The sequence below is a fragment of the Trachypithecus francoisi genome, unplaced genomic scaffold (assembly GCF_009764315.1).
Source record: "Trachypithecus francoisi isolate TF-2019V2 unplaced genomic scaffold, Tfra_2.0 Lachesis_group0, whole genome shotgun sequence".
Lineage (NCBI taxonomy): Eukaryota > Metazoa > Chordata > Mammalia > Primates > Cercopithecidae > Trachypithecus > Trachypithecus francoisi.
This window is the reverse complement of record NW_022681453.1, coordinates 146,327,246-146,339,849: the sequence shown is the minus strand read 5'-3', so window position 1 is coordinate 146,339,849 and position 12,604 is coordinate 146,327,246.

The following is a 12,604-nucleotide window of genomic DNA, read 5'->3' as shown; positions in this document are numbered from 1 at the left end:
TACATGTTTTCCAAGAGTCATATTAATTTTTCTACTTTATACTATGTAGGAGTCAGAATACATTTTTTTTCTAATGCTACGTAGATATCCAGTGTTTATTCATTAAAGGTTACTTTTACCCACTGAATATTCAAATTTGCCTACATAAGATTTTCTGTTTTCTGAATGTGTGTGCCTACATGGGGTACATAAAACGTCATCTGCCAACTTAGATTGAAGGTTAAAATATGGCAATTGCCTATTTTTAAAATAAGTTGGCTATTTAAAAAATGTATATGAAAACATAATGGGTCGTGTTGTTTTGAAGAGAAAAAAAACCCACAACACTATGTTAGGGCAGGTCATGCTTGCTGATTGAAACACTTTAACCCTCTTCTGCTAGACTGCAAATAAAGTCTTAAATGTTTATTTTCAAAGACTTCCATCCTCTTTGCTTTAATTTTTTAAATTGAGTGTAAATGAATGAAAAACGGATGGTGGAATTTTATTTTTCATGCAGATGATCTAAAAAGTTGTATCTTTCTATATTGGTTTAAAAATATACACACAAAAACAACTAGTAATTTACTCATTCTAAGGTCTGGCCTAAATCCTGTATGAGGCAAAAGCATGTCATGGAGTTTTCTGTATAACTGTATCCTAATGGTATGTTTCACAGTATCAGTTCTTAAGCATTTTGGAGTCTGTTTCTGCAGTGGTAGAAAGGTTAAGAGTATTTTTCCCCAAATCATTTTCTGCAAACCGCTACTTTTGTGATATAGGTTGAGCTCTGTGGAAGTTTTTGCTAGATAACAGGCTCACTGCACTAGTGTGGAAGTAGCTTCAAAACCCTTTTTCTTTTCATGTCTTTACTTTGTGAATTCTAGATTCACATGGTTTAAGATCATGGTTTTAAAACTGAAGGTCACTGAGGAGAGGCTGAGGGAAGTGTTTGGTTTGGCTCTTCTCTCTTCCAACCTTTAAAAAATATAGTAATATTTTACTCAATGAAGACTCAAACTGGACTTGTTGGAGACACAGAAGGCTTCTTGGGGGAAGGCAATGTCTGCAACATGAAATGAGGGCTGTTTTTTTTTTGTTTGTTTTTTGTTTTTTTTTGAGGCGGAGTCTCACTCTGTTGCCAGGCTGGAGTGCAATGGCACGATCTTGGCTCACTGCAACCTCCACCTGCTGGGTTCAAGTGATTCTCCTGCCTCAGCCTCCTGAGTAGCTGGGATTACAGGTATGCGCCACCACAACCAGCTAATTTTTGTATTTTTAGTAGAGATGGGGTTTCATCAAGTTGGCCAGGCTGGTCTCGATCTCTTGACTTTGTGATCTGCTTGCCTCGGCCTCTCAAAGTGCTGGGGTTACAGGCGTGAGCCACCACGTCTGGCCATGAGGGCTATTTTTTAATGGAAAGTGTCTTAAAAAATTGGAAAAAAAAATTCAAAAATAAAAAAGCTTGGTTGGCTATGAAATATTTGTTGAATTTCATTTGTGTGCATGTTGACACATAACTATAAACTGTACAATCATGGTTTACAAGATTGTTTCTAATTCTGCACCAGCAATGACTCACAGCGGACAACTTGTTTTCTGGAGGAGCACAGCCGTATCATAACTATCTTCTTCCTTCGTACCAGAAAGGGACTTGTTTCATTTGGTAGCATCGGCTGACCTGACCTCTTTGCTTAGAGACTGCTTGATTGAAAAATAAAAAATAAAAATTAAAAAAAAAAAAAAAAAAAAGAATCTACTTTCTTCTGCCCACCTTAAAGAAAAAACAAATGAACACAATACATTCATGTTTAAATCCTCTTCTTTTGTTTTTTATTAAATAGTTTTGGCCATTTGTAATAAACCTTGGATATTATTTCCACATGAAATAGTGATAAAATACGAAGAAATTTGCACAAGTTCACTGTTCCCTAACACATCATGCCATCAAGTTGGTCAAAATTGGGTTGAACTCATCAGGCAGTTTTGAGTATCTGTGTTAGATCTTATGTATAATTTCCATTTCAAAAAGTGATAAAATAACAAGAACTGGGGGGCGGGGGGAAGGGCTGCAAAAAAAAAAATAAATAACAAGAACTATACACAAGCCTTTTCTCCCTCACCATGTGGCATACATAATGTTGATAAAAATTTTATTGTATTAGCCAGATAAGCTGGTGTGGGGATTCTCAGGTTTTAAAAGGTTAATCTTAATTTTCTCAAAGCCTTGGTCACAATTATTTTTTCTTGCTCTCTCTTCTCCCTCTCTCTGAGGGAAAAATGTGAGTGCGTGTGTATGTTTGTGAATGCATGTTAACAGCAAAGCTAATGAATGGTGTCAAGGTGTGTGCTGGATGCAAAGGTACCAAACAGAAGGGGGAAATGACCCTGATCTGATGCTGAGCTTGCTACTTCGCTGCTGGAAGTTACTCAGACCAAGAGTGGATGGTGGTGCCATAGCAGCCATATGGTAGTCATGTGAAAGACTAAGTGTATGGATCTTCAAGATGGGCTGGTATTGATAGTTTTTTTCTCTAAATGCCTTGCCTGAAGGTATCTTTGTAATTTAGTTCTTCCTCAAACAGATGGAGAAGATGCAGAAATGGACTGATATAAAGGCCATGCTTGCTCTTTTTGGTATAGAAATCATCAATTAAGTAACTACTTAATAATGAGTGGTTGATTGTAAGAAAATACAAGATGAAGAAATAAGAAACCCAGACACCATTAATTTTTTTTTCTTTTGAATCCCACCTGGGATGGCAAATATATTCAAAGCTAGAGCCAGCTCACGTCACTACTCTTTATGGTGGTTCTCCAGGATTTTCTCTGTGATAGGCAAAAGGAGTTGTTAACTCTCAATGATCTCGTTAAAAACCTGCCTCATCTTCTGTTTTGCCCTATACTTACTGTGATGAGGCACTCATTGCTTATCCTTCTTGGTTTGAGGCCAAAGCTGCTACTCCTAAACTACAATCAAAAAAGCAGACTGTGCTCATGCCACCAGCATCTCTACAGTCAGGACTTTTTTCTTTATTAAAAATTGTATCTGCTTCTCTCTACCTTTATTAACTCAACAGCTTAAGTCAATTAATATGCAATGAGGATTGGACCTAGATTGACTGCCAGGCAATTTTCTTCCCCACTCTCCCAAATTTCAGTCATACCTTTCATACTATTTCTCTTCCCCTCTTCACATCCTTCTTCCAACACTTATGTCCTGGATTCTCAAGAGTCCAGTTTTGAAAAAAAAAGTTTCATATATTTAGAAGAGTTGGTTAATTGTTTTAAGAAGTGATTTTTCAGGATATACTTACCTTTTTAAAATGTATACACATTTTTTATGTTAACCTGAGGCCACGTTAATCACTACTCTACATTTCTGAATTCAATTCATATTGAAAATTTTCCCTTAGAAACAGAGAATTTGAAAATTTTCTAGTGACAACACGGAAAATTTGCTTTAAAATTCTTTCAAGCTTTTTTATGAATTATTTTAAATATTTTCTCACCAATTCTATTTTAAGCTGTTGAGAACATAAATGGTCTTAGTCTGCCAACACTAGACTGCAACTTAGTTTCTAAATTAAAAGACTTCTTCTAAATTAAATATTTTAATTGTGTTTATAAAATATGACACAATGAATATATGCTTGTTGTAAAATTCTCAATACACAAATATTAAAGTAAAAATAAGTCACGTTTTACCATGTCTCAATCCTAATCTCCTCCCCACAGAAAAACAATGTGATAACAGATTGGTAAGTGTCCTACAGGCCTTTTCTGTGCATGTGTACACAAACACATAGTTCTAGGAAAGATGCATATTTTTCTGTGTCTTGGAGATCTTCCCATGTCAGTACATAGATTGATCTCATTCTTTTTAACATGCATGCAACACAATAATGTAACTATTGTTAATATTAAACATTTGTTTTTAAAAAACTATACATTTAAAAATAGTATTATAGAAATGCCATCTTTTTGTCCATATATGAAGATTTTTTATAGCAAATATTCTTAGGAGGTGAAATGCAAGTGCAGTTTTAAAAAATAGCAAGTAATGCAGTTTTATAATAACTTTTGTATTTATAGTGGGCTCAGAGGCTCTTACTAGAATTTTAATATACTATATTCAGCCATTGGATTTTAAGAGAGATATAAGGACATTTAAGAAAGTGGTTAAGGGAAGATGACATCAGTAATTAAATAAATACAGCATGCAATTTCTTGGGGTCAGTTGGGAGTAAGGGCAGTGTAGCCACAGAAGAGAAGGCTGTTCAGGTGCTGCTCAGTTGTTTTTCACTTTGTCAGAGATTCTGTTGTAGCTTTACATTCTAACAATTGAATTCAGCCAAAATACATATTGTGAAAATCTCATAGTTATACATTTGCTTATATAGTAGGACTAAGTATAAATGGAAGTTATGCAAACTCTGATCTTGGAAGATTGAAAATTGAATACACATCTGCATTTCCTACATTTTTTATTGAAAATCCTTCAAATTAGTGCTAGGAAGAGAACCTTCAGGTTTCTTTCCATTTACATTACCGTCGCCTAATTGGTTAAATAATTGTGCTAATCTTGAACATAAATCTCATTCCTGTAGGAGTTTCCAAATAAAAATATGATTTGTTATTCTCTTCCAAAACCAGGGAGAGTAATCCTTTGAACTCCTTTGACTCTGGTTTGTCCCACACACACGATATATATATGTGTGTGTGTGTGTGTGCGTGTGTGTGTGTGTGTATATATATATATCTCATTGTGGTTTTGATTTGCATTTCTCTGATGGCAAGTGATGATGAGCATTTTTTCATGTGTCTGTTGACTGTATGAATATCTTCTTTTGAGAAGTGTCTGTTCATATCCTTTGCCCACTTTTTGATGGGGTTGTTTGCTTTTTTTCTTGTAAATTTGATTGAGTTCTTTGTAGGTTCTGGATATACAAAGCTATATATATATAGCTTTTTTTTAGTCAGAAGCATTTTTTTAAATTATACTTTAAGTTCTAGGGTACACGTTCACAATGTGCATGTGCCATGTTGGCATTCATATGGCATATGTAGACATGTGCCATGGTGGTGTGTTGCACCCATTAAACTCATCATTTGCATTAGGTATATCTCCTAATGCTATCCCTCCCCTTCCCCCTGACCTCACGACAGGCCCCAGTGTGTGATGTTCCCCTTCCTATGTCCAAGTGTTCTCATTATTCAATTCCCACCAATGAGTGAGAACATGCGGTGTTAGGTTTTTGTCCTTGTGACTGTTTGCTGAGATTGATGGTTTCTAGCTGCATCCATGTCCCTACAAACCACATGGACTCATCGTTTTTTATGGCTGCATAGTATTCCATGGTGTATATGTGCCCCATTTTCTTAATCCAGTCTGTCACTGATGGACATTTGGGTTGATTCCAAGTCTTTGCTATTGTGAATAGTGCCACAATAAACATACGTGTGCATGTGTCTTTATGGCAGGATGACTAATAATCTTTTGGGCATATACCCAGTAATGGGATGGCTGGGTCAAATGGTATTTCTAGTTCTAGATCCTTGAGGAATCGCCACACTGTTTTCCACAATGGTTGAACTAGTTTACAATCCCACCAACAGTGTAAAAGTGTTCCTATTTCACCACATCCTCTCCAGCACCTGTTGTTTCCTGACTGTTTAATGATTGCCATTCTAACTGGTGTGAGGTAGTATCTCATTGTGGTTTTGATTTGCATTTCTCTGATGGCCAGTGGTGATGAGCATTTTGTCGTGTGTCTGTTGACTGTATGAATGTCTTCTTTTGAGAAGTGTCTGTTCATATCCTTTGCCTACTTTTTGATTGGGTTGTTTGTTTTTTTCTTGTAAATTTGATTAAGTTCTTTGTAGGTTCAGGATAGTAGCTTTTTGTCAGATGATTAGATTGCAAAAAATTTCTCCCATTCTGTAGGTTACCTATTCACTCTGGTGGTAGTTTCTTTTGCTGTGCAGAAGCTCTTTAGTTTAGTTACATCCCATTTGTTAATTTTGGCTTTTGTTGCCATTGCTTTTGGTTTTTTAGACACGAAGTCTTTGCCCATGCCTTTGTCCTGAATGGTATTACCTAGGTTTCCTTCTAGGGTTTTTATGGTTTTAGGTCTAACATTTAAGTCTCTAATCCATCTTGAATTAATTTTCATATAAGGAGTAAGGCAAGGATCCAGTTTCAGCTTTCTGCTTATGGCTAGCCAATGTTCTCAGCACCATTTATTAAATAGGGAATCCTTTCCCCATTTCTTGTTTCTGTCAGGTTTTTCAAAGATCAGATGGCTGTAGATGTGTGGTATTATTTCTGAGGGCTCTGTTCTGTTCCATTGGTCTATATCTCTGTTTTGGTACCAGTACCATGCTGTTTTGGTTACTGTCGCCGTGTAGTATAGTTTGAAGTCAGATAGCGTGATGCCTCCAGTTTTGTTCTTTTGGCTTAGGATTGTCTTGGCAATGAGGGGTCTTTTTTGATTCCATATGAACTTTAAAGCAGTTTTTTCCAATTCTGTGAAGAAAGTCATTGGTAGCTTAATGGGGGTAGCATTGAATCTATAAATTACCTTGGGCAGTATGGCCATTTTCACGATATTGATTCTTCCTTCCTATCCATGAGTACGGTATGTTCTTCCATTTATTTGTGTCCTCTTTTATTTCACTGAGCATTTGACTTCTTCTTTTCCTAACTGAATACTCTTGATTTCTTTCTCTTGCCTGCTTGCCCTAGCCGGAACTTCCAACACTATCTTGAATAGGACTAGTGAGAAAGGGCATCCTTGTCTTGTGCCAGTTTTCAAAGGGAATGTTTCCAGTTTTTGCACATTCAATATGATATTGGCTGTGGGTTTGTCATAAATAGCTCTTATTATTTTGAGATACGTTTCATCAATACCGAATTTATTGAGAGTTTTTAGCATGAAGGGCTGTTGAATTTTGTTGAAGGCCTTTTCTGAATCTATTGAGATAATCATGTGGTTTTTGTCTTTGGTTCTGTTTATATGCTGGATTTTGTTTATTGATTTGCATATGTCAAATCAGCCTTGCATCCCAGGGATGAAGCACACTTGATAACGGTGAATAAGTTTTTGATGTGCTACTGGATTCGGTTTACCAGTATTTTCTTGAGATTTTGCATTGATGTTAATCAGGGATATCGGTCTGAAATTCTCGTTCTTTGTTGTGTCTCTGCCAGGCTTTGGTATCAGGATGATGCTGGCCTCATAAAATGAGTTAGGGAGGATTCCCTCTTTTTCCATTGATTGGAATATTTTCAGAAGGAATGGTAACAGATCCTCCTTGTACCTGTGGTAGAATTCAGCTGTGAATTCGTCTGGCCTAGGACTTTTTTTGGTTGGTAGGCTATTAATTATTGCCTCAATTTCAGAGCCTGTTATTGCTCTATTTCAGGGATTCAACTTCTTCCTATTTTAGTCTTGGGAGGGTGTATGTGTCCAGGAATTTATCCGTTCCTTCTAGATTTTCTAGTGTGTTTGCATAGAGATGCTTATAGTATTCTCCAATGGTAGTTTTGTATTTCTGTGGGATCGGTGGTAATATCCTCTTTATCATTTTTTATTGCATCGATTTGATTCTTCTCTCTTTTCTTCTTTATTAGTCTTGCTAGCAGTCTATCAATTTTGTTGATCTTTTCAAAAAACCAGCACTTGGATTCATTGATTTTTTGAAGGGATTTTTGTGTCTCTATCTCCTCCAGTTCTGCTCTGATCTTAGCTATTTCTTGCCTTCTGCTAGCTTTGGAATGTGTTTGCTCTTGCTTTTCTAGTTTTTAATTGTGATGCTAGTGTGTCTATTTTAGATCTCTCCTGCTTTCTCTTGTGGGCATTTACTGCTATCAATTTCCCTCTACACACTGCTTTAAATGTGTCCCAGAAATTCTGGTATGTTGTGTGTTTGTTCCCATTGGTTTCAAAGAACATCTTTATTTCTGCCTTCATTTTGTTATGTCATTCAGGAGCACATTGCTCAGTTTCCATGTAGTTGAGTGGTTTTGAGTGAGTTTCTTAATCCTGAGTTCTAGTTTGATTGCACTGTGGTGTGAGAGACAGTTTGTTATAATTTCTGTTCTTTCACATTTGCTGAGGAGTGCTTTACATCCAACTATGTGGTCAATTTTGGATTAAGTGCAATGTGGTGTTGAGAAGATTGTACATTCTGTTGATTTGGGGTGGAGAGTTCTGTAGATGTCTATTAGGTCCACTTGGTGCAGAGTTGAGTTCAATTCCTGGATATCCTTGTTAAATTTCTGTCTCGTCTCGTTTCTGTCTCGTCTCGTCTAATGTTGAGAGTGGGGTGTTAAAGTCTCCCATTATTATTGTGTGGGAGTCTAAGTCTCTTTGTAGTCTCTATGGACTTGCTTTATGAATCTGAGTGCTCCTGTATTGGGAGCATAGATATTTAGAATAGTTAGCTCTTCTTGTTGAATTGACCCCTTTACCATTATGTAACGGCCTTCTTTGTCTCTTTTGATCTTTGTTGATTTAAATCTGTTTTATCAGAGACTAGGATTCCAATCCGTGCCTTTTTGTTTTCCATTTCCTTGGTAGATCTTCCTCCATCCCTTTATTTTGAGCCTATGTGTATCTCTGCATGTGAGATGGGTCTCCTGAATACAGCAGACTGATGGGTCTTGACTCTTTATCCAATTTGCCAATCTGTGTCTTTTAATTGGACCATTTAGCCCATTTACATTTAAGGTAAATGTTGTTATGTGTGAATTTTATCCTGTCCTTATGATGTCCACACACATGACATTTATCACAAATCGTTTTGTCTGGAATGTATTTGGTCATTGTCTCATTTCCCTTAAGACATTTTAGGTTTCTTGGTGGGAGGGAGAATATTTTGTTTATTTTTGATCTTTTCCAACATTCTGCACAGTTTCTTATGCACAAGCAATGTTCAATAAATATGCCAATGAATAATGAGTATACAAAAGGCATGTTTACTACTGGGCACAAAGTCATTCAGAAAACTTCGCACTGCTATGTGAAATGTAGTTTTAGGAATGGCCTGAATGACAAGGAACAGAACAGGAAAGATAATATCTTTCTATGAAAATAATTTTTACTGTGAGAAGAGAAATTGATATAAAATCACAAGGAACATTGAAAACAATCTCCTGAAATACTATTGATTCTATATACATAATACATATTTGTTATAGAATGTTATAGTCAAAATTCTGTAGTTCTATTAATCTATAGTTTGTAATGTGAATTTTTGATATTTACCAAATTATATTTTTATTTTTTAAAGACAGGATCTTGCTCTGTTGCCTGGACTGGAATGCAATGGCATGATCATAGCTCACTGCAACCTCCAACCTCTGGCCGCAAGCAATCTTTCTGCCTCATCCTTCCAAAGTGCTAGAATTACAGGCATCAGCCACCATGCCTGGCTGCCAAAATATTTTCAATAAGCAACAATGTAGGAAAAATTTTTGAGTCACTATTCTCTAAAGAAGGAACATAATGTACTTTGAAGCTGAATGAAAGCATTAGCAAAGGGGGATGATATAACATAAAGATTGCCCCTTATGTTATCTAATAGATGCCACCAAAAGTAAAATAGCATCAGCAAGGCTGGTTCAACGTATGCAAATCAATAAACGTAATCCAGTATATAAACAGAACAAAAGACAAAAACCACATGATTATCTCAATAGATGCAGAAAAGGCTTTCAACAAAATTCAACAGCCCTTCATGCTAAAAACTCTCAGTAAATTCGGTATTGATGGAACGTATCTCAAAATAATAAGAGCTATTTATGACAAACCCACAGCCAATATCATACTGAATGTGCAAAAACTTGAAGCATTCCCTTTGAAAACTGGCACAAGACAAGGATGCCCTCTCTCACCAGTCCTATTCAAGATAGTGTTGGAAGTTCCGGCTAGGGCAAGCAGGCAAGAGAAAGAAATAAAGGGTTTCAGTTAGGAAAAGAAGAAGTCAAATTGTCCCTGTTTGCAGATGACATGACTGCATATTTAGAAAACCCCATCGTCTCACCCCAAAATCTCCTCAAGCCGATATGTGAAACTTCAGCAAAGTCTCAGGATACAAAATCAATGGCAAAAATGACAAGCATTCTTATACACCAGTAACAGAGGAACAGAGAGTCAAATCATGAATGAACTCTCATTCACAATAGCTTCAAAGAGAATAAAATACCTAGGAATCCAACTTATAAGGGATGTAAAAGACCTCTTAAAGGAGAACTACAAACCACTGCTCAGTGAAATAAAAGAGGACACAAATAAATGGAAGAACATACCATGCTCATGGATAGGAAGAGTCAATATTGTGAAAATGCCCAAGGTGATTTATAGATTCAATGCCATTCCCATTAAGCTACCAATGACTTTCTTCACAGAATTGGAAGAAAACTGCTTTAAAGTTCATATGGAATCAAAAATGTTCTAAGGCAATCCTAAGCCAAAAGAACAAAGCTGGAGGCATCATGCTATCTGACTTCAAACTATACTACACGGCGACAGTAACCAAAACAGCATGGTACTGGTACCAAAACAGAGATATAGACCAATGGAACAGAACAGAGCCCTCAGAAATAATACCACACATCTACAGCCATCTGATCTTTGAAAAACCTGACAGAAACAAGAAATGGGGAAAGGATTCCCTATTTAATAAATGGTGCTGGGAAAATTGGCTAGCCATAAGCAGAAAGCTGAAACTGGATCCTTGCCTTACTCCTTACACGAAAATTAATTCAAGAAGGATTAGAGACTTAAATGTTAGACCTAAAACCATAAAAACCCTAGAAGGAAACCTAGGTAATACCATTCAGGACAAAGGCATGGGCAAAGACTTCGTGTCTAAAAAGCCAAAAGCAATGGCAACAAAAGCCAAAATTAACAAATGGGATCTAATTAAACTAAAGAGCTTCTGCACAGCAAAAGAAACTACCACCAGAGTGAACAGGTAACCTACAGAATGGGAGAAATTTTTTGCAATCTAATCATCTGACAAAAAGCTACTATCCTGAACCTACAAAGAACTTAATCAAATTTACAAGAAAAAAACAAACAACCCCATCAAAAAGTAGGCAAAGGATATGAACAGACACTTCTCAAAAGAAGACATTCGTACAGCCAACAGACACATGACAAAATGCTCATCATCACTGGCCATCAGAGAAATGCAAATCAAAACCACAATGAGATACCATCTCACACCAGTTAGAATGGCAATCATTAAACAGTCAGGAAACAACAGGTGCTGGAGAGGATGTGGTGAAATAGGAACACTTTTACACTGTTGGTGGGACTCTAAACTAGTTCAACCATTGTGGAAAACAGTGTGGCAATTCCTCAAGGATCTAGTACTAGAAATACCATATGACCCAGCCATCCCATTACTTGGTATATACGCAAAGGATTGTAAGTCATGCTGCTATAAAGACACATGCACACGTATGTTTATTGTGGCACTATTCACAACAGAAAAGACTTTGAATCAACCCAAATGTCCATTAGTGACAGACTGAATTAAGAAAATGTGGCACATATACATCATGGAATACTATGCAGCCATAAAAAAGGATGAGTTCGTGTCCTTTGTAGGGACATGGATGCAGCCAGAAACCATCATTCTCAGCAAACTATCGCAAGAACAGAAAACCAAATACCGCATATTCTCTCTGATAGGTGGGATTTGAACAATGAGATCTCTTGGACACAGGAAAGGGAGCATCACACACCGGGTCCTATTGTGGGGAGTGGGAGGGGAAAGGATAGCATTAAGTGACATAACTAATGTAAATGACGAGTTAATGGGTGCAGCACACCAACATGGCACATGTATACATATGTAAATAAACCTGCACATTGTGCACATGTACCCTAGAACTTAAGGTATAATAATAATAATAAAATGGTAGCATCAGTATTAGCAGAATAAGGTAGGAATGTAAAGACAGAAGTAGGGTTCAGGGAACATTTTTTGTAACACATTGTTTCTCTCCTTAAGGTGTGTTACTACTCTCAATTATTGGGCTAGTTCAAGACAACTGTACTTTGAAAGGGTTTTGAGGATATTGCAGCATTTTGTAGGATACTATTCAAAGGTCTTAAAGGTAAAGTGTTCTCTTCTACTTGCCTCCAAAGTGAGGTAAATACTATGTTGACAGACCCCTAGGAAATACTTGATTAAAGAAATCTTGTGATGTTTAAAAAATATAATAATGTGATTTAAAAACATTCCAAATAAGGACTACTACTCTTTCAAAAGCAGACACAGTCTGATTGTAATTTGCTTGTTGGGTGTGAATTAGTCTAGGTCAACATTTGATGTTATTCGTCATATTCTTTGATAAATTAAACAGGGATAAATTTTAATAGCAAAAATGTATATACGAGGATGCCTGTCAGAGAGGGGGGCAAGGGCAGGAGTGTTGACTGTCAGATAAGTCTGTGTAGTTAGTTACTGGGAAAATGTTGGAGAATTACGCCTGCAGTGTACCATCTTGCTGCATCTACAAACTTCTCGAGAAATGGATGATGCAGAAATGGTGGGATTTCGAGGAACCTCACTGGTCTTTTTACTCTGTGAATTTTATAAAATT